Source organism: Ostrinia nubilalis, chromosome Z (assembly GCF_963855985.1).
Source record: "Ostrinia nubilalis chromosome Z, ilOstNubi1.1, whole genome shotgun sequence".
NCBI lineage: Eukaryota > Metazoa > Arthropoda > Insecta > Lepidoptera > Crambidae > Ostrinia > Ostrinia nubilalis.
In genome coordinates, this window is record NC_087119.1 from 7091985 (window position 1) to 7116845 (window position 24861).

The window sequence follows — 24861 nt, forward strand, 5'->3', positions numbered from 1 at the left end:
TAATCGTTTGATAAACGTAGTGTCGGAGTTTCTAGGGATTGAACTTGCACAACGATCAACACTATCAAAGATCCGATTGATGTTTCAGTTGAGTTTCACTGAAACGTGGGAGTTTCAGATGCAGTTTTCCTTTGGCTAAAATAACCAATATCTAACCTATATACCTACATAGGAAATTGATAGCGTGTTTGGATGAATATTTCCTAAATAATAATTCCTTCTTAGGCTCAAGGTCACCCAAAGGGCGATGGAGCGGGCCATGCTTGGAGTTTCCCTGCGTGATCGAATCAGAAATGAGGAGATCCGCAGGAGAACCAAAGTGACCGACATAGCTCGCAGAATTGCTAAAACCAAGTGGCAGTGGGCGGGGCACATAGCTCGTAGAGACGATGGCCGTTGGGGCAGAAAAGTTCTCGAGTGGCGACCACGGGCTGGAAGACGTAGCGTGGGCAGGCCTCCTACTAGGTGGACCGACGATCTCGTAAAGGTCGCGGGAAGAGCCTGGATGCGGGCAGCGCAGGACCGTGCATTGTGGAAAACCTTGGAGGAGGCCTTTGTCCAGCAGTGGACGTCATTTGGCTGAAACGAACGAACGAACGAATAATTCCTAAATAAGGTACTGCCTACCTAAAGTATTCTCATTTCAATTGTTGGATTCACGTATATGTCTAAATCAATGTAGGTATCTTTAAAGAAAAGGAAAAGGAGCTGAAAATTATTATTAAAGTATCGATCACGACCGAGAAATATCAATAAGCATCAATTCGGAAAATCACGAACATGGTATGATTAACAATAGATCATTAAGAGTACTTAAGCGTGAACAATTTTCCATTCATCAAAGCAAATGTAAGGCTGCGAATGAACTCTGGGAGTCTCATTCTCGACCTTACATACAAAAAGGCGTTATTTGTTCAAGTGTAAATCGAAAGATTCTTTGTTCGTTAGGAAACGGGAAAAACGTATTTCTATCTCCAATAAATAGGCCTTAGGATACAGCTTTATGTTACGTTCTGAATCTGGAATAGCACGGGAATTCTTTCTTGTTTTTTGTATTCCATATTTTAAAATAATTGTGCGTCAGTTTTAAACCCATCCCAACTATATAATATTATAAATGCGAAAGTAACTCTGTCTGTCTGTCTGTCTGTTACGCTTTCCCGCTTAAACCTCGCAACCGATTTTGATGAAATTTGGCATAGAGATAGTTTGAGTCCCGGGAAAGAACATAGGATAGTTTTTATCCCGGTTTTTGAAACAGGGACGCGCGCGATAAAGTTTTTCTGTGACAGACAAAATTCCACGCGGGCGAAGCCGCGGGCGGAAAGCTAGTAAGATATAATAATGCAATGTCGGGAGACAGGAAGAATGTAAAATCTGTTTTTTACATTTGTGCATCGTTTAAGTAAAGAAATAATACTTTTATCGACTACTCTCTCAAATACCTACATGAATGTTATTTTAATACGAGTGTAAAAAATAACATACGAAATGGCAGAGATTTTACTAATACAATGTTTATTATGCAATGTTCATTCAATTAAGTAAGTACCTGCTTTTGTTGATATTAGACATGAAGTAGGTATAAATAAATTATACCTTACTAGCTTTCCGCCCGCGGCTTCGCCCGCGTGGAATTTTGTCAGTCACAGAAAAACAATATCGCGCGCGTATTTGCTCACCGTTTAGACCTACCCTGGACTACGACAAACATTTTAAAACCAAAATCAGGCCACCACGTATGTCAGGCGGACATACGTGGGCGCGCACTTACAATGGTTCATATTTATCCAACTGAACAGCTAAAAGCTTCAGCCAAACCAACGCGTGCATAAGTACGATGGCATCGGCAATGGCGATCACTGTGCGTGCATAGGCCAATGACAGGACGCGATGGCTGAAGCTTAAGTGATAAATAAATCAAACGTTTCTACACATTCCGATTGTGACCTCATCGAAATCCACCCTGCTTTCTATTTAGGGCTGGTTCGGCATTGTTTAAACTTCGTACGCGTGAATATTTTTCTTTTTTGCAACATTTTTCTTTACTGCTCCGCCCAAGCCTTCCTCGATAAATGGACACAAAAAGGTTTTTTTAAAATCGGACCAGAGTTCTCAGACTAACGCGTTCAAGCAAGCAAACTCTTCAGCTTTATAATATTGGAATATTATTATCGAAGTAACAGAAATGAATTTGATACGAAGCAATCTTATAATAAAGTATCAGCTCAAATTTCAATTATCCTTTATCATCATCAACGTAGGTATAGGTGATGCAAGCATAGACAATGGACCTACAGAATTGCCATCATTGTGATACTACCATTCAGAGTACGAGTACCTACCTCGTTAACAGCATAAAGAGCTACTCCATTGTAAAGACGACAGCATTTCAAGCTGAACACTGACATCTGTGCCATTGAAATAAGTGCCATTTTGCAGCCAAAATGTATAGCTTTATTTGCTGTACTGTCCCTATTGTGTGTGCAGGTTCGGCACATCCTGCCCATGCGAACACCTGCAACAATACGCCACTGTAATAACTTATTAATATTAAGCTGGTACGTGATTGATCCCCATTGTGGAACGCCAGCCAGCATAATATTGGCCTAAGTCAAATTTCCCGTTACAGCGAAGCCAAATTGTGGAACTGTACTGGGTAATGGAGGCCACAACAATCGACGCTTATCTTAATTGCTGGAATTGAATACATTTTACCGATACCTACATTGTAGATACTTGGTTTCAATGTATCGATACCAGAAATATTCAAAGGAAGATTGTTGTATTCACACGTATATACTTTCATCAATACAAAGAGCAGAGAACACAGGTTTCTTTACTTGTCAGACCTTTAATTTAACTTTTACTGAACTGTTTGGGAAATACTCAACTCTACGTAAGGGTCACGTCTACCTTCACGAATGTAAAGAGTGTCCTCTTAGATTGTAAATTTAACGGGAAGAAAAGGGTTTTTTGTTTGAGTAACTAAAGAAATATCACTTAAATTGAGTATTGATTAGCGTTGAGGCGTCGACGAGGTGTCACTCGATGGCAGGCCCGATAACGTCCCGCCACTTCACGGGAACGAGGTCGGAACTCGGAGCTAAACCAACTAACCCAATAAAAATATTATTTTTTCCTAACTTAGGTTGGGTTGCACCATCTTACTTTAACTTTGACAGTCGTCAAAAATCTGTCAAACTCCATACAAAATACACCGGTTATCGATAAAGTTAGGTGGTGCAACTCATCCTTAGATTAGGTACTTTTCAAAGTCAATTTGTCGCCCAGTTAACATACCTACTACGTTCGCGTAACTTTAATTTCGGTAAAGACTGATACAGCCTTGAGACTTGAGTCTTGTCACTCTTCTTCTTCTTCTTCTTTTCGTGTCGACAACAAACCTACACAGTGTCAGCCCAAAACTCCGCAACAAGAGTGGCGTTGTCAGTAGCACTCATCAGATCCTCCTGAGTGCAGTTGCTTGGGCACTCAGGGCACGACATCAGGTGCTTCATCGACTGGGGAACAAAACCGCACCTGCACACCATGTTTAGCCATCCATCATTGTCACCCTTCGAAAACTATGGAGTCAGATTTTATGAACCACCAAACTCGCCATCACTTTAGTCACGAAACCGCTATGATTTTTCAATCAGTTTCTTGAAGTCTATGATTAAATGTCTTAATCAAACATAAATCTATTGCTCATCTTTATTCCCTGGAGGAACCGAAGGCAAAAACTGGAGAGAAACTCACTATTATTGACCATGGAGGCATTCCTCTGGTGGTGCTGTGGTGGAGATTAAATTTACAGAGTTAACTTGCCTTATGGTTTAACGAACTCTTCGAAGTGTGGAATCTTATTTATTATCATGATCAAATGTACTAAAAACAATTATGCGATATGGTTGCAATACACGTCATATCACCATCATCATTTCAGCCACAGGACGTCCACTGCTGAACATAGGCCTCCCCCAATGACTTCCACATCACACGGTTGGTAGCGGCTTTCATCCAGCGCAACATACTTAGCATCTTTTCGTCCAAAATAACTCAATGCCTCAAGACGAAAGTTTATAATCAGTGTGTGTTACCAGTGATGACATACTACTCCGAAACGTGGCCTCTCACCGTCGCCTTCGAAATAATTTATTTCGCGTGAAAACTGAACTGAACTTTGCGTTGAACGCTTTCGCAGAGGAGAGAGACATAAGAATCACGTGACTCGCTGTATTCTGAAATTCACCCTAAGAAAACTGGTACGAGTAGAGAAAATATTCTTTCGACGATACGGTTTTGGTCAAAGTTTTAATTAATACTTGTTTTAACTAAGTACGCGAAAGGAGACAATAAAGAAAGTTGAACTTCTTTACATAACTGTGTGTTCAAAATAAAACTTTTTGCATGTATTGAACAAAATATTGTAAGAGGTGTAGATAGAAAAATATCACGGTAGAATTGAATTTTGTTCATTTCATCATCAAGTATGAAGTAAAAACAAGTATATAGGGCGTATAAAATAAGTTTCTTACATAACTTAAATTGTTAATGGTTCTTACTCATCTAATAAAATATTTAGGGTTAATTTTAACATAGTATAGCTATGAAAGAAATGCTACATTCATTTATGTGCAAATTAATAAATTTAGTTAATATTTGTTAACTAAATTAAAGTGTGGGAAATTCGAACTGATTTCACGTGGCGCTCTTTACAAACTCAACAAACGGACTCCATTAATTAAATCTCATTAATTATTTCCACTGAATACAAATAAATGTTAATTGGTGCTGTACATTTCTGGAAACCGCACCACAGTAAAATTACTTAAAATAAAATGGTTTTAACTACAAAAACATCGGTTTCCAACAATAATTTTAATGACGGTCTTTCGTTATCAATTAATGGTAATTTGAAATGACCATGCCAATTACTTTCAATTAATGTCAGTATAATTGGATATTTTTTAATTTTCAAGAATGAAATGTTAAACAAAATTGTAACTACGGTTACATATTTGGGACATCTGAAAATACTTAAAATCACTTTGCGTTCCATATTTGCACATCTACGCGTCTGTCACAAACACTTCTCTCAAAGATTTATCAAACGAAAGTAGAGTTTCCTTATGTGAATACTTTCCTGGATGTGTTATAATGTAAGCCTTTTTACGACTATAACAATAAAGATACTAACTGAAACGTAAATGACGATCATTTACAAATATTTTTTTTATAAAAAAACATGCATGTTCTTGTTAAAAAAAATAGCAGTAAATTATGCGTGTGGTAACATTATTTACGAGTATTACATCAGGCTCTATTCTTTACACAGACGACCTTAGAGGTAAGTATTCTGTGTAAAAATTATACAGCCTATTCCTATTATAGTGATATTGTAGCAGCATAATATTTTAGAGCAATTAACATTCATGCAGTCATTAAACAGAGGGTCAAGTTAACGAATGAACAGTATTTAACCACGTCTATTTAAAACAGTGGTTAGTGAGAGGTTAACACTAAAACAACTGTTTCAATTTACCTGTCCGTTGCGGACTCGGGCTGATGAAGTACGAGTATTTGCAAGTAACAAAGCAGCACTTTTAACGCAAACGTGTCCCTGTGGTACTCGTAAAGTTGCCATGCAACTAGTATTACACGACTGACTCAGTGACTCCCAAACTTTTATAGATCTAGGACCATAACTTATGAAATATAAATATTAATCATCATCATCATCATCTCAACCATAGGACGTCCACTGCTGAACATAGGCCTCCCCCAATGCTTTCCATGTTACCCGGTTGGTAGCGGCCTGCGTCCAGCGCTTTCCTGCTACCTTTATAAGAAGATAAGAAAAAGATAAGAAAAACTTTATTTGACACAAAAAGAAAAAAATAGAACAAAGGAACTTAAAACTATACACGCATATTTTGTGTCAAAAAGGCGCTCTCTCAGCATTAATCGAGCCACGCGTGCATGCACGCGTGCCCCGACGCTGGTTTTCAGCGTTTTTTTTATGATGTCGTCGGTCCACCTTGTCCACCTTAGCCCGACAGATTAGCAAGCTGAAGTGCCAATGGGCAGGGCACATAGTACGCAGAACTGACGGCCGATGGGGCAGCAAGGTTTTGGAGTGGAGGCCGCGTACCGGAAAAAGCAGCGTGGGACGTCCACCCACAAATAAATAATATTAATCGACCTAAAATAACAGAATCCTTGACCATATATTACTTTAACTATTTTTAGATAAATCTCACAAAAAACATAAAGCTCATTTTATTTTTGCAAGACTTTTAGAAAGAACTTTTACACGTCCCTGTATTAACCCTACCACTGCTTCGGGACAATAAATGGGCCAGTGCTGAGATGAAGCAGCGTAAGAAACCTCTTAAACGTTTAACACTTAAGGACTCGCTAATGGGTCTAACGGACCCAGCCCTTCAATTTTTGTGTAATAACTTTTAAGTTTTGACGTTTGCGATGTTGTCGCTCTTAGTACCTTTCCACGACATTGTAGCACGGTCAATAGCGGTCGTACTCGACAAATAGCCCACTGCATGTGAGTGCTACAGACGAAAAAGGTGTTTTTGAGTCCGCTGGACCCGGTAAATAAAGTGATTTTTTTAATGTTCTATACTAATTTCTCATTAATTGTTAATTAGTATAAGTAGGCAAATCATAGTACTTTACGAAAATATACAAGGTATTATTTAAAATAATTAATTACAGAAATTTTCAAAAATAACCTTAATTTTACCAAAAAACCTTCAATTTCTTAAATAAGTTGTTATTTTAGAAAATGGCAATAAATATTACTATTTGGTTTACTCTTGTCTCTGTTTATATCATATGATCCTTATAATGAAGTAGTTTTCACTTTTACTAAGTGTTTTTGAAAAATACATAGGATTTTATATACTGGGTCCAGCGCACCCGGTAGCGAGTATGGATGTTACAAATTAAGGCGCGAGTCCTTAAGTGTTAAACAGATTTATTATCCTAATCAACTTTAAATCTTCTCACCTACGAGTTCAGTAATCCACGGACTTACTCGGATATTATTATTCAAAGGCGGGCGACTCTCGGCGCTGTATCGCCCGCGCAATTTCAATCTTTACGGGCCTTATTTATTAATACGCCCGTATTCACAAACATTACTATGAGGTCTCACAATGCGCGTGGATGCACAGGGTCATTCACAAACCAATCACAGAGCTCTATTCAACGCTGTACGTTCGATTTGCTACTTCATTTAAGCAAGCATCGTTTGTGAACACGGGTGTAAAACACTTAAACTGATTTGGATGCTTTTTGTTTTTTGCAGACTAGGGGGTCCTGGACCTCTAGTTGGGAGCCACTGGACTAACCGAACTAATACTTTGCTAATCTGTTGCTTTTCCCACAGGTTGCCAGCTGCGTCGATGTAGGTCGTGTGCGGAGGTCTACTAGCGCTTCCGCGATGCAGGGGTAAATATCAAATTATAGTCATTAGCTGGGTTGCACCATCTTACTTTAACATTAACAAACGTCAAAAATCTGTAAAACTCCATACAAAAAACACCGGTTATCGATAGTCACCGTTAAACTTAGGTGGTGCAACTCAGCCTTAGAGATAGCTTAGACCAAAGAAAGGAGAGTGGGCAGATTTAAGTAGACATCGTTAAACGGGACTATTTCCACCTCTCGTTCCCACCGTTGCAACTCCTGCGTAGCCAGGATCTACAGCCAATAAAACCCAACCAGTGAAGGTCAAGTTTGTCCCGGGGGAAAGTTAAACTGTCATTGGACCCGCAAGGGGTCATCCATAAAGTACGTCACACGTAAAGAGGGGGGGAGGGGGTCGACAAAGTGTGACATGGTGTGACAAGGGGTGGGAGGGGTCCTAAGTTTCGTGACATCACATTTCAAAATCTTATATCTAGAGGTACTAATCGCGTAATTTGAAATATAAATTACCACTTAAGCACAACTCCGTCGAAGTCGAAAACCTAGGAGAGTCTTAATGGGCAACCAATGAAGCCATTAAAGCAATAAAATCTTTTGTAGGAATTATTTCAGATTTAAAATCTAATTCTACTGGCCTATAATGCCGCCAAACGCACCGTACCTCGCGCGTGATTTTATTGTTTCTATTTGTTGCTATTTTTTTGTTAATTTTTAATTAATAATAATTTTTCGATGTGAAATTGCAAAACATGTGACGTCACACTAGGGAGGGGGGGGTCTCAGAAATGTGACCACCTGTGACAAGGACGGGGGAGGGGTCAAAAAATCATGAAATTCGTGTGACGTACTTTATGGACGGCCCCCAACGAAATTAATCAGAAGAACATAGGAGTTCGAAGTTAAGGTTCGACTTAGTAAGACATTGTAAAAGTGAGAGATAATTTAGACAAAACAAAGTATATAGGCAGATTTGTGTAGATTGTGAAGAAGGTTTGCTTTTATAAAAATATACGAGACGGTTTATTTTAATATAATTAATTATACTACATAAGAGAACTTCCCACGGTGTTAAATGAACATTATAATTCAGTCTTACTTAAGGTATCAAATTGAACTTATTTGGTTCTTCGAAAACACCGGAGCATGCTAAGTAAAAGCTCGAAAAACATTCTCCGTAAAGCTAAGCCTGAAACGGATACCTCACGGAAACCCTACGTCTACAGACGCTCCAGCAATTTTAGGTTTGAATATTGGATTACAAGTTTAAGCAGTTCTTACTAGAGTGTGTTACTTTTTTTATTATCAAGGCAGTGTAATAAGCATTGCTTTTAGGCTAGTATTGTGATTAGCTTTAAATTCAAGGCCGAGGTAAATTATATTGAGTCGTAACGTACCTATAAATAGAGGTACAATCAATATTGGTATAAAATAATACCTATACAATGGTATTTTCCTATAAGATTATAGATACCTACTCATCATTCGAACCGCACAACAATTTGTAAGATTTAAAACCCATGGCGTTCTCACCCATCTTAATCAGTTTTTTTTGCCACCCACCATGCATAATGAAACTCTTTATCTTTAAAACCAGCCGTTAAAACTTTTATGTCATTTGATGTCCCATAGAGATGCATTTATTATGAGGGTAGTCGGTCTCCAAGGCGGGTCATACAGTATGGAAGAGACATCGATTTTTCGCTACACCCGCTTCACTGGTCCACGTCAAACTCCGGTGCGCTCAGCCGTATTAAAACATGTAGGAAATTAAAAGACTTAACTGTTGCATTGTAAATTATGTAATAGGTACATCCTGTAGAGCCTTCTAAAATGTATGTACTTTGACCTTAAAATAAGACTTCGAAAAGTGGCAAAAAATATTTGAAAAAAGTAAAAACAAAACAAATAAGTATAAAAAAGGTTCAATTAATTCTTAACTGAGTAAACTAAAGCATATTTTGGTTTATTAATACGAGTAACTATACACTACCTTCATACCTATAGCTTATTCTCACCATAACCGCACAATAGAAATGGCGCTGGTCTGAAGAATGTGTTTGTAGGGTAGGTTTGTTGTTTATGTTTGTAGTACCTACCTACAGTATCAGCCAGTGCTCCATAACGGTTAGAGTATTCTAGTGAGTTGGCCCACTTTTAGCTTGGTCCACAGTCCAAGCAGAGTAAATACAAATGAGTAGGTCATCTCCATTGTACGTTATGCGACGCGCACGCATATAAACCGCGCTCGGTGCGTTTCTATGAAGATGACCTAGGTACTCATTTGTATTTACTCTGGTCCAAGTCACTGGCTTGAATTTTTAAAAAGTTTTTCTTCCAGTGACTGGGCCCAACTCTATGATTCTAAAGTAGATTTTTGTTGATTTGGAGTTTAATTTACTAATAAAGTTTGAAGGTGGGCCCAGTCACTGGAAGACTCAACGGTTATATCTACCAATATATTTTATTAAGCTTTATTCAGAGTAAAAATTACATAGCTTTCTTGTCCAATCATTGACATTATGTTCTTTCGCAGCGCGTTCGAAAGGCTACAGCGAGTGGACTGGGGCGCCGTGAGGCGTGATACCCACAACCTCTTCACCAAGCTCATAAGAACCCGGGACCCGAAGGACTCTGAGTCCACGGAGATCACCCTTCCCGGGAGGCAGCGTCTATCGGTAAGTTATCAGTCTAAATTTTAAATTAACAACTTGGAAGATTCGAACTGCCTAAGGCGGGATTCGAACCCACGACCTTCCGCTTGCCGGGCGACTGCTCTTCCAACTGAGCTACTTAGACACTAGATGAACTGAAAATTTTCAAGTGTAATACGCTGTTATTTATGTGCGCTTTTATTTCATCAGTTATCAATCTGTTCCAATAATATTCATCGCTATCCGTTCGATTTGCTGCTTCACTTAATATTATGCAAGCATCGTTTGTGAATCTGAATCTGAATCATTTAAAGAGGGCTTAAGAACTTATTTGAATTACTTAAATAAGAACAGACAGATCTGTTCAAGTACCTTTATTGAATACGAAATACCAAATCTAAATAAAATCTATTCACGATTGTGAAAAATCTCAACCGTTTATATCGAGTCTGCTATCCACCGCGGTAAGTCTTTTTTAATGGTGTCATTAGCGACAAATGTATTGACAAATAAATAGGTTGTACCTATCTATATATAATCTGGAGATCTTTATACATAAACTTGCTTATGTGTTAATTTCAGACAACTATCATAGGTTCCGGGAGGTTTCTCACAATAGTTAAGAAGGTGAAGAATAACATTTTATAAATATTTATCTCTAATGAAATAAATTAATAGTGATGTTACGTGTATGCAGTCTGCACACCAAACTCGTCAACCCGCCGACAAGCCGAGTCATATAAAGTACTAGCGGCCGCCCGCGACTTCGTACGCGTGGATCCCGTTTTACCCCCTTCATCTATCTTACGCGGTTTAGATATTTTCATACAAATGTTTTTTCCCGCTAACTACCGTTCCCGTGGGAATTTTGCAATATCCTGTTGTAACTAAGCTTTAAGTTTACTAAGGTACCCACCTGCATGCCAAATTTCAAGCGTCTAACTTAAGCGGTTTAGATTTTTCATACAAAAAGATTTTCCCGCTAATTCCCGTGCCCGTGGGAATTTCGGGAAAATTTTAAATTATAACTTGGTCCACATAAGTTACTATTTGATACATCTAATCAACTGACAGTACTTTATTGAGCTATCAAGTGTTTCACCATACATTCTGTATTATGTTATCAATTATGGATGGGTGACCTTACTTCATTTCCAAGTCCACTGAATAAATTACAATTGAAGCATTGGGTGCAACAAGGGCGTATCTCGTAAAATTGAGTTTCGAGAAAATTGACGATGAAAGTTTCAATGTCTTATATTTTTTTAATGTTTATAATTTGACTTACACTTACTTTATTATTTGTTAGTCCCATGATTTAGCAATAAGATTAAGGTATTATAACTATTTTAAAGCAATCGGAAACATCTTAAAATGCGATTTTTTTTACTTGTGTTATCCGCCCTTGTTGCACCAAACTGGTAAACAGATAGGGCGTTAGTTAAATTTTTATTTTTTTATGGAAAATAAATAACAATTTGAATACTTATTTTATTAATTGTAATTAAAATGTAAGTCAAACATGTGTATCTATTTCAATCACCGTTAAATTATTAAACTTTCTTAATATTTTTTTCGACTTTTGTGTTTTAATCAGATTTATCAAAATATTCACTAGACTGAAAGGAATCTTCCGAATCAGCTGCAACTAGCCTGGAAGGTCCAGCCTGATCCTCCAGGCCTGCCTGGAAGGTCAGGGCCAGTTTCAACCACTCATTTGGCTCACTTTTAGCTAGGTCCACGGACCAAGTCGCCGGATTGAATTTTTAAATATTTTCTTCTTTTTTAAACTGGTTGCCTCAGTTTCCAGAGCTAAAAAGGTGAACGTTTAATATTTTTGTTAATAAATTAAACACCAAATCAACACAAATCTACTCTAGAATCTTAGAGTGAGTCCATTTGCCGAAGAAATAAATAATTGAAAATTCAGTCTGGCGACTTGATCCGTGGACCAATCTAAAAGGGGGCCAAGTCACTGGAAGACTCAAAATTAGTCTTCAGTCATTTTTTACATTAATAAGTTTTTAAAAACTGCATACAGGTCGAATTTAAATGCACTTTTGTTACTGTGTGCAACAAGGCCGTAGCGCCACTTGTGACATAAATTATTCTCACGCCATCAAGGAGCGTCTGATCGAAACCAGTTTTTGGGATGTTAAACTAGATGGTACAGTGCATGTTTTGATATAATAACATCAAAACGGACTTTCGGTACCGAACGCCCTTGTTGCTCCCAATGCTTCAATTTATTTCCGAGCTATCATCAACTAATATCACTATAAGCAATAGGAATATCAACTACTTTTATGGGTATAGAAATATGACATTCGGCACGCCATACACGGACAGCTTGAGGTAGTTAGTAACGAAAGCTTCAAGCTGCGACTGCATAGCAAACTACAGTATTCTACATAATATGTGGAATCCTATCCTATCCTACCAATATTATAAATGAGAAAGTTTGGATGTCTGTATGTCTGGATGTCTGGATGTTTGTTACTCTTTCACGCAAAAACTACTAAACGGATTTTGATGAAACTTTACAGTATTATTGTTTATAACCCAGAATAACAGATTTATTTATTTATTTATTTATATGGCATACCAACAACATATATATTATACTCTTATGATTAACATTTATGAACATAACATTTCTGATATATATGTCACTTAAGGGTAAACACAACATTCAGATAGGCTATAATTTATGATGATCTGTGACAAACTAAATTTTACGCGGGTGAAGCCGCGGGCAAAAGCTAGTAACACATACACGGAACCGCTCGAGCAGTTGTCAGCCTGCTTCTGCTTCAGGCGGTTGGCAGCCTGATGAAATTTCACCGTGACTATGACTGTAAGAGCGGTCCATGTACTCGTATCTTGATAACCAGCTCGAACTGTCTGTATATGGCGGGCCTTAGGTTTGTAATAAGGCGGATATACATGCCAGTACCTACAACGGAATACTAGCTTACAAGCTTATGTGCAAGTAACTGGCGCAATGGGATACACTTGCATGCATGCAATTTTCGTCATTCGTTCCTAACAATAAAATTTAAAATCAAATGTTGTGCGGTTGACACGTTAGCCAGATAGCATGCCAGTATGGCGTATACAGAAGACAATTAGTTGGTGACACATGCAACAACAGAACTGGAATACAAATATCAATTACTTGCATGTATATCGCCGCCTTTATGTTGGGTTTTGTATTGTGAAAGTAATCGTAAACCGTGTCAATTCACGCGTAATTCCATAGCGAGCTACTAGTCTAATAAATAATTCACAGAAATGTCTATGCGTGATTTGTCGAACAGATAATAATGACGTCATTCCTTTTCTGGAGTCTAGTCGGCCATGATACGGCTTTCACTGAACATGAAATATGCATGTCATTTACACCCGTTTTCACAAACGATGCTTGCTTAAGTGATGCAGCAACGCTATGCGAAGTCGAACGCACAGCGTTGAATAAAACTCTGTCGCCCGTATTCACAAACGATGCTTAATTGTAGCAGCAAATCGAACGCACAGCGTTGAATAGAGCTCTGTGATTGGTTCGTGTGTCACCCTGTGCGTCCAAGTGCACTGTGGAACGTCATAGTAATGTTTGATAATACGGGCGTAAGATTGGTTTGTGTGTCTCCCTGTGCGTCCACGCGCACTGTGAGACCTCATAGTAATGTTTGTGAATACGGGTGTCATTCTATTCTAATGGGAGTAATGTTGTGGATGTTACACGCAATACGTTCCGACTCACAGTGTCCGGTTTTGGCAGGCTCTACGAATTTGTGGTTTAACTTGTTGATTTCATTGTTTCCAAGAAATAGTATTTTCGGTGCAGTCCTGTTGTCCCCCCTGCTTGGCCCCCCTGGGACAACAAGACAACAGGACTGCACCGTCACGTTCATTCATATTCGAGCTACGTCATTTATACTTAATAGGTAGGCGAAAAGTATCTCAATCAATTTTGAATTGAAATTCATGTGTTGTTTGGATTCATGAAGTTTTCTAAATTCTGCTCTATTAAAACTTATGTGGCCACGAAGCGTGCAGTCTAGGTGTCTAGACAAAATTACACTTATTAATAAATCTGCAAGACTATTTAAACAATATTGTAGTGTAAACGCATCGAAAATTATGGTTATTTGATCGAAAACTGATTGCTATTTGACAGCAGAAAGACGGATTTCGATTAGGATTGATTAAAGAAAACCGGCATAACACGGGACATGATAAGTCCCGATCGCTTGTCACACGTGAGTACACTTGGCTCCCTGAAATGCACATTCTTGAAAGTTATTTTTTATCCACAACGAGGAAGCTCTTGGCTTGTATCTCACCTGATGGTATATTGTTGCCGTTATAGGATTTCCATTGTGGTTTAAAAGAGTGGCATTTTCGCTACGATTTCTTGAAATTTCTCGCGAGAATCCCTTGTATCGAGGGTACTCGGAAACGCTCGACTGCATTCACGGAATTACATCCGGTCGAATATCTGCTTTAGTAATAGAATTACGGTCAACCACGTAGACTTCTTTACAGCTTTTAAATATCAATCAACACGCTTGAATGGTTTTGTTATTCGTAAGAAAACTTACTTTCGAAAAGCTAAGAGCTTTTCCATTTTAAAAGTTACGAGGCGACATTCTTTGTTTAATACCGAGCGTTGAACAGACTGAAAACTGCACGCTTGTTTTTTAACTTTTTATACTGCTTTTGAGATTTTTATTTTTCTGAAGACTATTTGATTGAAATAGTTTTCAGAAGTTTTTCACAAAGAGTAGTATTTTCAATTGTCACGCTTCTCATTATTTCTTGATGTTTTGTTAGAACAAAAATATCGTAAGTATACAAGAATACTTTTAAGTTTAAATTTTACTTTAACTAAACTAAAGTAACGTAGAATTCTAAATTAGTATTTCACTGCTAAAGACTTTTAATTAACTCTGTATCTGCAGCCATTAAATGTATGCATTCAAAATAAATTATGCTTATTTATGTGCATAGTTAGAGTGCTCCATCATTTTCATCTCGGTTTAGTACCTTATGAATGTGTTGTGCTCTCGATCACTAGTTGCTCTTTTGGCGTTCTCCCAAATATGTGTTCTTAGGACAATGTTAAGGCTTAGGTTGAATGATAGTGTGGAGATAGAGGTCATGGCGCAATTTCTGTCTTGTCTTTTGGTTTCTAAAAAGAGGAAGACTTGAATTATACAATGGAAAATACTGTAGAACTGTAGAATATGTTTAAATGTTAAGATTTTCTGTGAAATATGAAAACAGCTTTACAAAGTGTAATAATCTTGTGAGGAACATCATATTGCAGGCTTCTACTTGTGGTTCTACTCGGAAATTTCTTTGACTAAAAAGTCTTATTAGGAACGGAAAATAGGTAGAAACTGAGCTTCAAGTCCCTTTTGAGTTTTGTTTTCTCCAAAGTAAGCACAGACGTAGGTATTCGGACTTTTATAACAAAATTGTTTGCTGTTGCAGTGTAGAAGCCTTAGTAAACAGACCACCGCGATTGCTTGATTTACCTAGACCCACACTTTGCTCAACATTATTTATTATTTATTTCTGACCTAGGATCGAGTTCAGACTCGCTACAAGGTCCTAGCATTTTATGAAGATACTGTGTTATTGTTTGGTCTTCATAATTACTCGTGCTTTATTGCTAACTTTCACCTTACTTTTATTATTTATATCAATTAATTGACCTTTAGCTTGCTGTACAATGTAGTAAAAAGGTTTTCATAATAATAAATAACCAAAAGGTCGGTTTGGATAAGTCCAGTGACGAAAGTGTAAAATGTTTGTCGCTGTTTTGCCGCGCACATGAATGCAAATCTGAAAATGAGCTAAATCAGTATGTTAACGCTGACACATAGCAAATAGAAGCGCCAGGGCCCCGATTGAGCTAATAATGTTCAACTGCAATGCGATTGAACGACTAACTAAAATCAGCTTTTGAAAAATTCGTATCGAGGTATCATTTTGACAGCTAGTTCAAACGAAGCTGAAAATTTAACGGAGCGCAATCGTGCTTTCACGTAAAAGCTGACAGAAAGCTACTTTTTCTCAAACGCAATTCAAACGCTTCACGAACATTTGCTGTTTTAGTAATTTTAGTTTAAAAAATAAGGTGTTCGGACTTTGAATGGAAAGTGCATAAATCTTTGGTTTCGTCTTTGTTAGCGCATGAACTTTACCGTGATATCGAATTGCACAGCAGCTGGAATGAATATGGAGCGCAAGTTACGCGCTGCTGGAGATGAAACGTGAATGAATCGGAGACATTACAAATTAGCATTAAACATTAAACACAGTGATGTTGCTGATGAGTTTGGTACAACTTGTCTAATTGGGCACTCGGCCTAACGCATGGGAGCCCCGGCTAACCGCCTAAATTGGTGCTAATCCACATTTAACCCTTTAACTGATGTATAGACAAATGTTTTTTAGTTTTGAACCTTATCTCATCTCACTAAAGTCCAAAATATGTCGGCATCCATTCTGTTAAAGGCTTAAATAGAAGCAATTGCCCGGAATAAATCGCTTTTAGGCGCAATCAAATCTTGATCAGAATCAGATGAGTTAATAATTTGGTGAGTAAAGGCAAAATAGAAAAGTTCTTCAAAGGGTCTGTTTTGGCCACAAAATATTGGTATAACTTTCGGAATCTATTTAATAATGTGTTCATATTTAGGACGGTCAGATTGTTTATTGAATTGAATTTTGCTATCACATTACACAGTGTCGAAGGGGGCGATCAGTGGGTTATGTGGGACTCTCCTGCCCACACACAACCTACCTACTAAAACCCGATAGTATCCACCATCCGTTCAACCGTCCACCAATAGTCCACCACCGGAACCCAACGAATCGGGCCACGAGTTATAGACAAAAAACTGCACATGGAGACAATAATAATCCCATCAAAAACAATACTTGTCAAAAAAACCAAGTCTCGCAACTCAGTTGTTCTACGGTAAAAAGTTGTGAGATCCATGTAATACCAAGTCCAGGCCAGGAAATCTTTAACGTTTTACATAAATATATTGACTTGGCCATCGCACTAAATAATTTAATTTACACGTGTTTTCATGCGATGGCCAAGTCAATATATTTATGTAAAACGTTAAAGATTTCCTGGCCTGGACTTGGTATTACATGGATCTCACAACTTTTTACCGTAGAACAACTGAGTTGCGAGACTTGGTTTTTTTGACAAGTATTGTTTTTGATGGGATCTCATTTCTTTTTGTATTTTGTAGACAGCAGTTATGTATCTAGAAAACTGGACCGAAATTGAAAAATTTTACTCGACTTGGCGGTTGCACTACCGTGCCCCCAAATCTCATTTCTTTTTGTATTTTGTAGACAGCAGTTATGTATCTAGAAAACTGGACCGAAATTGAAAAATTTTACTCGACTTGGCGGTTGCACTACCGTGCCCCCAAATATTTTAGTTTTTCCTTGATTCATACACCAAACACTACTTATATTCCAAATTTGAAGCTTCTAGGTCTGCTAGAAGTGCCTTAGAATTTTGATGATCGGTGAGTCAGTCAGTGAGTCAGTGAGTGACAAAATTAAGTAACTTTGACCCGTTATAATTCTTAAACTACTGGTTCAAATTGAATGAAATTTTAAATATACCGTGTCTTTACAATGCCTGCATAGCTAATGAAAATTCAGCCTTCTAGTTTTATCCACAACGAAGTTACAGGCGGTCGAAAATGGCCTGAATTGCTTCGAGAAAAGGATGGTACGGCCGTGCCGCTTTTTTGCTCGACTTGGTGGGGGCACTGCCGTGCCCCCAGATTTGTCAAGTCCAGATATGACCTTCATATCATAAAGATTACGAGTCAAGAAAGTGCACTTAACTACTTGAAAGCTTTTTAAAGTTGTGTAAGCATAATTAATTTAATAGAGATTTATTTAAGATTTGTCTTTGATTTTTGGTGATCGCTCACACAATTTAACTCGGCTTATACCTGTCTGTAATATACAGAAGTGTGTGGTTTCAATAATAGCGCTTATCAATGTATCTACCAAGATCCAATCTTTAGACCACCATACTCGTACCGTGGAACGGGTCGCCATTAATATGGGACGTGATATGCCGAACGCTGGCAAATCCCCTAATACGGTAACGAGTTTTAAATGGAATGATATATATTTTATTTTGTCTTTTGTAAGGTTCAAATTATGATAACAGTGGTTAAAGTATGCTAATGTAACTCGTAATAAATCTAATAGTAACTGTGTCAGTTACGTACGTTTAGTAAATTTTGAAGAATGATTATAAATGTAGTCACAGTCAGCGTCCAATAGTTCGTGACACCCAAAGTAGTAAAAAAGCTGACTAGTTCCGTCTCCTTTTTGCGAGTGTTCCACTGATGATGTCAGTCATGAGCAGTCTGCCCATCATATCTTGTGGGAGTGTGATCTTTGGAAACATGAACGTGATATAATGCTTAATTCAATACAACATACATCTGTTTCCGCAATGTATTACACCGATCTTGTCGCGACAAGGAACAATTTCCGTGCTTTTAAGCGATTTTGTGAAAAATATTATTGGCAGGTAGTTTCTAATTGCTCATAAGATAGGCCCCCTTAATTTAATTTATTGTCCGTGGTGCATAATCTTTTCTTAAAGGTTTTAAACCTTTGTTTGTCACCTGTCATCCGCTTTGCAATGGAGGGAAGTCGAACCTTAATTTCGAACTCCTCCTATGTTCTTCTGATTAATTTCGTTGCGGGTCCAATGACAGTTTAACTTTCCCCCGGGACAAACTTGACCTTCATTGGTTGGGTTTTTGTGGCGGTCAAGCTGTAGATCCTGGCTACACAGGAGTTGCAGTGGTGGGAACGAGAGGTGGGAATAGTCCCGTAACCTTATCCCAATTGTAACAAAGACGTGTTGCGAATTTTTTGACTAATTTGGGTGTCACGAACTATTTGACGCTGACTGTACTTCGAGACTTAAAGAAATAATTGAAAGTAAAGTGTTTAAAGATAGTTTAGATTTGTCAAAATTGTGTTTTAACAAATGTGCAATTGCTTTGAACAATAGTAAATTGAATTCAATATTCTTAGAGCTGATTTTTCAATCGTCGGATAACTTTTAACTGAAGATTAAGTTTGGCACATTGACAGTTTTAGTATGGAAAATATGTCAAAATGACAAGTTTATTCTTCAGTTAAAAGTTATCTGACGATCGAAAAATCGGCCATTATTCAACTAAAACTGGGCCTGAACACACCTGGGCCGTTCTAACAGATTTAGGTTTTGAAATACGTAGTCTAGGAAAGAATTAACGATCAAAAAACGGTTTGATAAAAATACAAAATATGGCGATACGAAGTTCGCCGTGTCAGCTAGATTAAAATAAAAATGCCATTTAATTATTTCCTTTCAGTTTTGCCTACACTTTCCTCCACCTCTAAATAAAACGTTCTATTTCAGGAACTATATTTATCATCGACGTGGGTCTATCATTTGAATGGCTAATCACCGATTACTCGTAAATCCACGAAGGCAGTTAATCATACGTCCTTAGTCATAATTTGCTGAAAGTCGACTTACATCGAGGCTAAAAGTGATATTGAATTGACACAAAAATAATAATATACTTTTTCATGTATGTGAGAGCTTTTTTGCCCCACTCCATTTTGTACTTTACTATAACATACAACCTTAAAAAATAGTTAAATCTAGTACGAAATGTATAGTCGTCTTTACAAAAATTAATAAAAAGAGAAAAACGCATAAAATATAGGTTATTATTGTGTGCCTCGAAAAAAGGTAGTGAGCGAATTCTTGAAGCTTTACAAAAGACCTTTATCTTCTGACGACTTAATTTTACATCTTGAGGAAAACGCGATATTTTTCATTAAAATTAATTACGTATTATAATGCCGAAAAAGGTAACCTTAATACGAAAGCTTGTGTCCATGTAATATACCAGCATTTTGAAACGGCTAGGCATCTGGGTCACAAATAAAAGTTGCATTACTTATTACTTACTATAAAATGGAACGTGGAACTTTATATCAACGATAGCTTTTTTCCGCGCTCTAGCAAGGAACCATGTGGTTAAGTATGGAGTAATTTATAGTGATTGCATGTGTTGAAGAATGATAGGGTAGTGGAAAAATATTTTTCGTAAGCACTGAAAGGTGTTATTAAAGTTCAGTGGGGAAATGCAGTAGTCTCCCTTATTTGAATATCAACTTTAAATATACAGTACGGTGAGTATTATTCACAAACTACTCGCAAATATTGCTATCAATATTCCTGCCCACCTACTCGTACTTCTATCTCGATAGTCGATACTTCTGTGAAGGCATTATTTAATTTTATTAAGGTGCTTTATCTTTTCATCATTACATTAGGTGATATAGATAATTAGGTATTAGTGCCGAATATCACATTATTTTGAAAACGTATTTAAAAATAAAATAATAACGAACACTATACCTGTACGCCATGTTGAAAAACAATTAGATAAAATTACCAAAATGGAAATAGTTCAGACAATAACTCTTTCGAGCATCAACGAGAATTCAAACAGTCGATCAAATATATTCAACAAACAAGCCTGGCTAGTTTGGCCAGTCGGAAACTGCGGCTCTACTCTGAAACACTATTGCCGTATTTACAGCCTGTCTATCACTCTCACTCAAACCAGGATCTCAGATGAGTAAATGAGACGAATAGAGTCGAAACTCGTTGTAAATAGTCACTCCGTAGACCGCGGTCCGAAAAGGACCCTTACACAGCGCCAAACTACCTGTTGATTGAGGTGAATAAACGTTTTGACGACTCGGACCGTTTGAGCTGCAAGTGTCATCTTACTGCTGATAGTGTCTGTACAGATGTAATCTGTAGGTATCACCTACAATATCGCCCGTATTCATAAACGATGCTAGCTTAAGTGAAGCAGCAAATCTCTGTGATTGGTTCGTAACCTCGTGCGTTCACGCGCACTGTGAGTCCTCATAGTAATGTTTGTGAATACGGGCGTTATTCATCGTCATCGGCACTCATTTCATAATCGAATTTCATCAAACAGCCGCGGAAAAAGAAACCGTTGCGATAGAACGTCAAGCGTAGACTGAAAAAGTAAATTTATCTGTACATTTTTCTAGTTAATATTTTATTGAAGTCTTTGTACCGCGTGGTAATATTCCTGCATTCTATCTACTCTCCTTCTTTCCTTGATACGGTCCACCTCCAAAAATACTTAGGCTGGGTTGCGCCATCTTACTTTAACTTTGACAAACGTCAAAGTTAAACAATTGTATACGCTTTGATTGGTGCAACCCAACATAAGCATAATAATATGTACAAATTGTTACAACAGTCACCTTAATCGTACGGAATCTTCTTATTTATAACCTAATGACGTCACTGCTGGATCATGTCCTCTCCCCCAAGGGTTTTCACAATGACCATTCCTGCGCTGCTAATTATATTCTAGTTACTTTCCATAGACTTCACCAGGTCGTCGAACCACCGAGTGGGAGGGCTGCCTACATAATTTTATAGGTATGCGTAGGCTACTCTTGAACGATACGGTATAATTATGTGCATTGCTTATTATAAATACTCGTAAGTCTTGCCAGTGAAAGGAATTAAGTAGCTACTTTTAAAGATTATCCTTGCAAGAAATGAAGGTTTAACATGTAACATAATCACCGTGAATAAATTGTAACAACATGGCATTGGTCGCTCATAAACACCTAATTAAATCTAAAATCTCTAAATGTAATGTACCAAAGTACATCTTAATTCATTTGGTGCACGGATGTTAAAAAGTATCCCTACCTACAAAGGTAGTCCGTTGCTGGGAAGTGGCAGAGAAAATAAATCATCATCATCATCATCATCTCAGCCATAGGACGTCCATTGCTGAACATAGGCCTCCCCCAATGCTTTCCATGTTACCCGGTTGATAGCGGCCTGCGTCCAGCGCTTTCCTGCTACCTTTATGATGTCGTCGTTCCACCTTGTGGGTGGACGTCCCACGCTACGTTTTCCGGTACGCGGCCTCCACTCTAGAACCTTGCTGCCCCATCGGCCGTCAGTTCTGCGTACTATGTGCCCTGCCCATTGCCACTTCAGCTTGCTAATCTGTCGCTATGTCCAGCGACTTTAGTTCGTTTACGGATCTCCTCATTTCTGATTCGATCTCGTAAAGAAACATCGAGCATAGCCCTCTCCATAGCACGCTGTGAGAAAATAAATAACTAACAAGAATGAACCACAAGTTTGTTTGCATAAAGACCTTTGCGCGAAAAATAACTTGTAAATCTAGACTTATAGTTTTATGAGCGTGTTCTTTTTATGCAACTAACGTGATGCGGCATTGTTTATGAAACAATATAAAGGGATACCGACGTAGCAAAATAATAAATTCCTTTTAGAAGCTTTTGCAGTCCAATGGCTGCTCGGTCGGATCGCGTAGGGTGGAAAGCTTCCTTTGCCCTATAAACCTACTCTTTTTATTTGATTTTTGCTAACATTCCCTTTAGCAGGATGCAATGGGCTTATTCACAAAGTTTTATTTTAGTTCTAGGTAATGAAGTACCGTACGAGTAGTAATTTAAATTTTAACTTAATACCCTTTTTGACCGACATAGGTACCCAAATAAGTTTGTGGAGAGCTTTTTGACTCTGATCATTAATGAAACTGTCGACAGTTTAATGTATAATTGGCTCAATAAGGAAAGTTTATTTGAGTAGAAAAAAATGGCAAAGGTACGAGTATAATAAGAAAACCCCGACTCATACATCACAATATTGAAAGTAAACGGCTGAGAACGACAGTAGGTTATTTCATTACAGGATTGCCTTTTTATGTATTGGTAACGGGTATGCTCAATACGAGCCAATCAGCTATTCGTAAAGCGTCACTGACGCATATGACGTCATAATTTAGTTTATTACCTCTGACGTATCGTACCTTTTACGGAGTAAAAAGTAAGGCGAATTGTTATGATCTTAGGAAGAATTTTTTACTTTAACGACCAAGAGTTTCTTAACGAGATCGCTCGTTAACTGAAAGTGTATTTCAGTAAGAATGTCAAAGGCCACGGTGAAGTTATAGGTAATAGATATTCGGGTTCGACTCTGTTGATTCAGAGGTTCTATGTACTCGTACGTACAGTCTGAATCAAATAATTTGTGACACCCAAAGTGGGCAAAAAATTGACTACACAACCTTATTCCAACTGTCAAAGATGTATTGCAAACTTTTTGGCTTATTTCGAACTCCTCCTACCTTTGTTCTTCTGATTAATTTCGTTGCGGGTCCAATGACAGCTTAACTTTCCCCCGGGACAAACTTGACCTTCATTGGTTGGGTTTTTGTGGCGGTCAAGCTGTGGATCACACACAGGACCTACACAGGAGTTGCAGTGGTGGGAACGAGAGGTGGGAATAGTCTCGTACTTTGGGTGTCACGAACTACTTAACGCTGACTGTATCAGGTGAGACACACATTAGTAAAAACGTAACCCTCCTTCTGGCGCAGTCGGGTAAAAATCAAATTATTCTTCTATTCCCGGTTTTGTTAGATCATCGCAGCTTTTAAACAACTACATACATGATTCCGTCCTGAAAACACGTTTCAGCTGTCGCTCTGGTTCAGTCATGTCAGACGCCTATAACAGCCGACGGCTTATTAATTCTGACTCCAGGGTAATGATTTCAGATAATACAATTCACATAATATCTTCAGCTTTGAACCCCTATTCAAGATATTCAAGATACCTAGCAGCATAGTAATAACATACGTGTGGAGATATTTCAAAATCACGTGATATATTCGATTTTCTTATGAATTTGAAACTTTTTATGAAACTTTTTTTCAACCATGACGAGGAATTTCTTGGCCTGCATCTCACCTGATGAACTACATAATATCGCAATGCAAAGAACGCACTATTGCAAAGAGGCAACAGTACCTACCTAAGAAGCAAGTTGGTTTTTGTTGTCTCTTAGCTAGAACTTTAGTATACCTAAAAGCTCCCTCTGCTGAAAGCTTTGTTTCCATAGGTAGTGTCATTAGTGTGTCGCTCGTATGGCCGCTGAAATTGTCTTGTTCTGTCCTACTTTAACATACTTAACTACTTTGTCAATGGCTTTGATAGTTGCAACAGGAATTCTTAGGTATCCATTAGGCGAAGCAAACGTTCCTAAGTAGCCAGAAGACTAGACAGAGTTTTGATCAAGGCGTATATTCCGTATGCTTGGGAAAAAAATTATAAGTTTTAGTAAAGTTAAATAAAAAGCCACAGATTTATAATAAACACTAGCTGCACCCGCGTTTTCGTACGAGTGAAAATAGTTTGAAGAATACTCGTATTTCCCATTTTTGCGACATTTTTCTTTACTGCTGCGCTCCCCATTGGTTGTAGGGTGATGTTATATAGCCTAAGTCTAGCCTAAAGTCCAACAAAAAAGAACTTTTCAAATCGGACTAGTAGTTCCTGATTCCTGCGATTAGGATTAAACAAGCAAGTAAACTCTTCAATTTTATAGTATTCGTTTATATTACCAGAATCCATGCATTGCCTTTTATCACATAATACTTAATGATATTACTACGTATTACTACAACAAATTACTGCTCAACGAGAGCAATATTGGATTTTCCAGTTCATTTCCTGGAACGTTGCGAGAAAATGAACAGCACTGAAGCTATTAAATTACAGTTCAACCTCTATTTTGTAT

At 37.8% G+C, this 24861-nt stretch overlaps 1 long non-coding RNA gene and 1 other non-coding gene across 2 annotated transcripts in view; one reads left to right on the plus strand and one right to left on the minus strand.

The window, feature by feature from the left end:
- LOC135086893 (uncharacterized) overlaps positions 1 to 24861 on the plus strand; it is a 192484-nt gene that overhangs the window by 160614 nt on the left and 7009 nt on the right. The window lies entirely within an intron of this gene.
- On the minus strand, positions 10179 to 10251 carry Trnaa-ggc (transfer RNA alanine (anticodon GGC)). The gene has a single exon. It is a non-coding gene; the product is annotated as a tRNA-Ala (tRNA).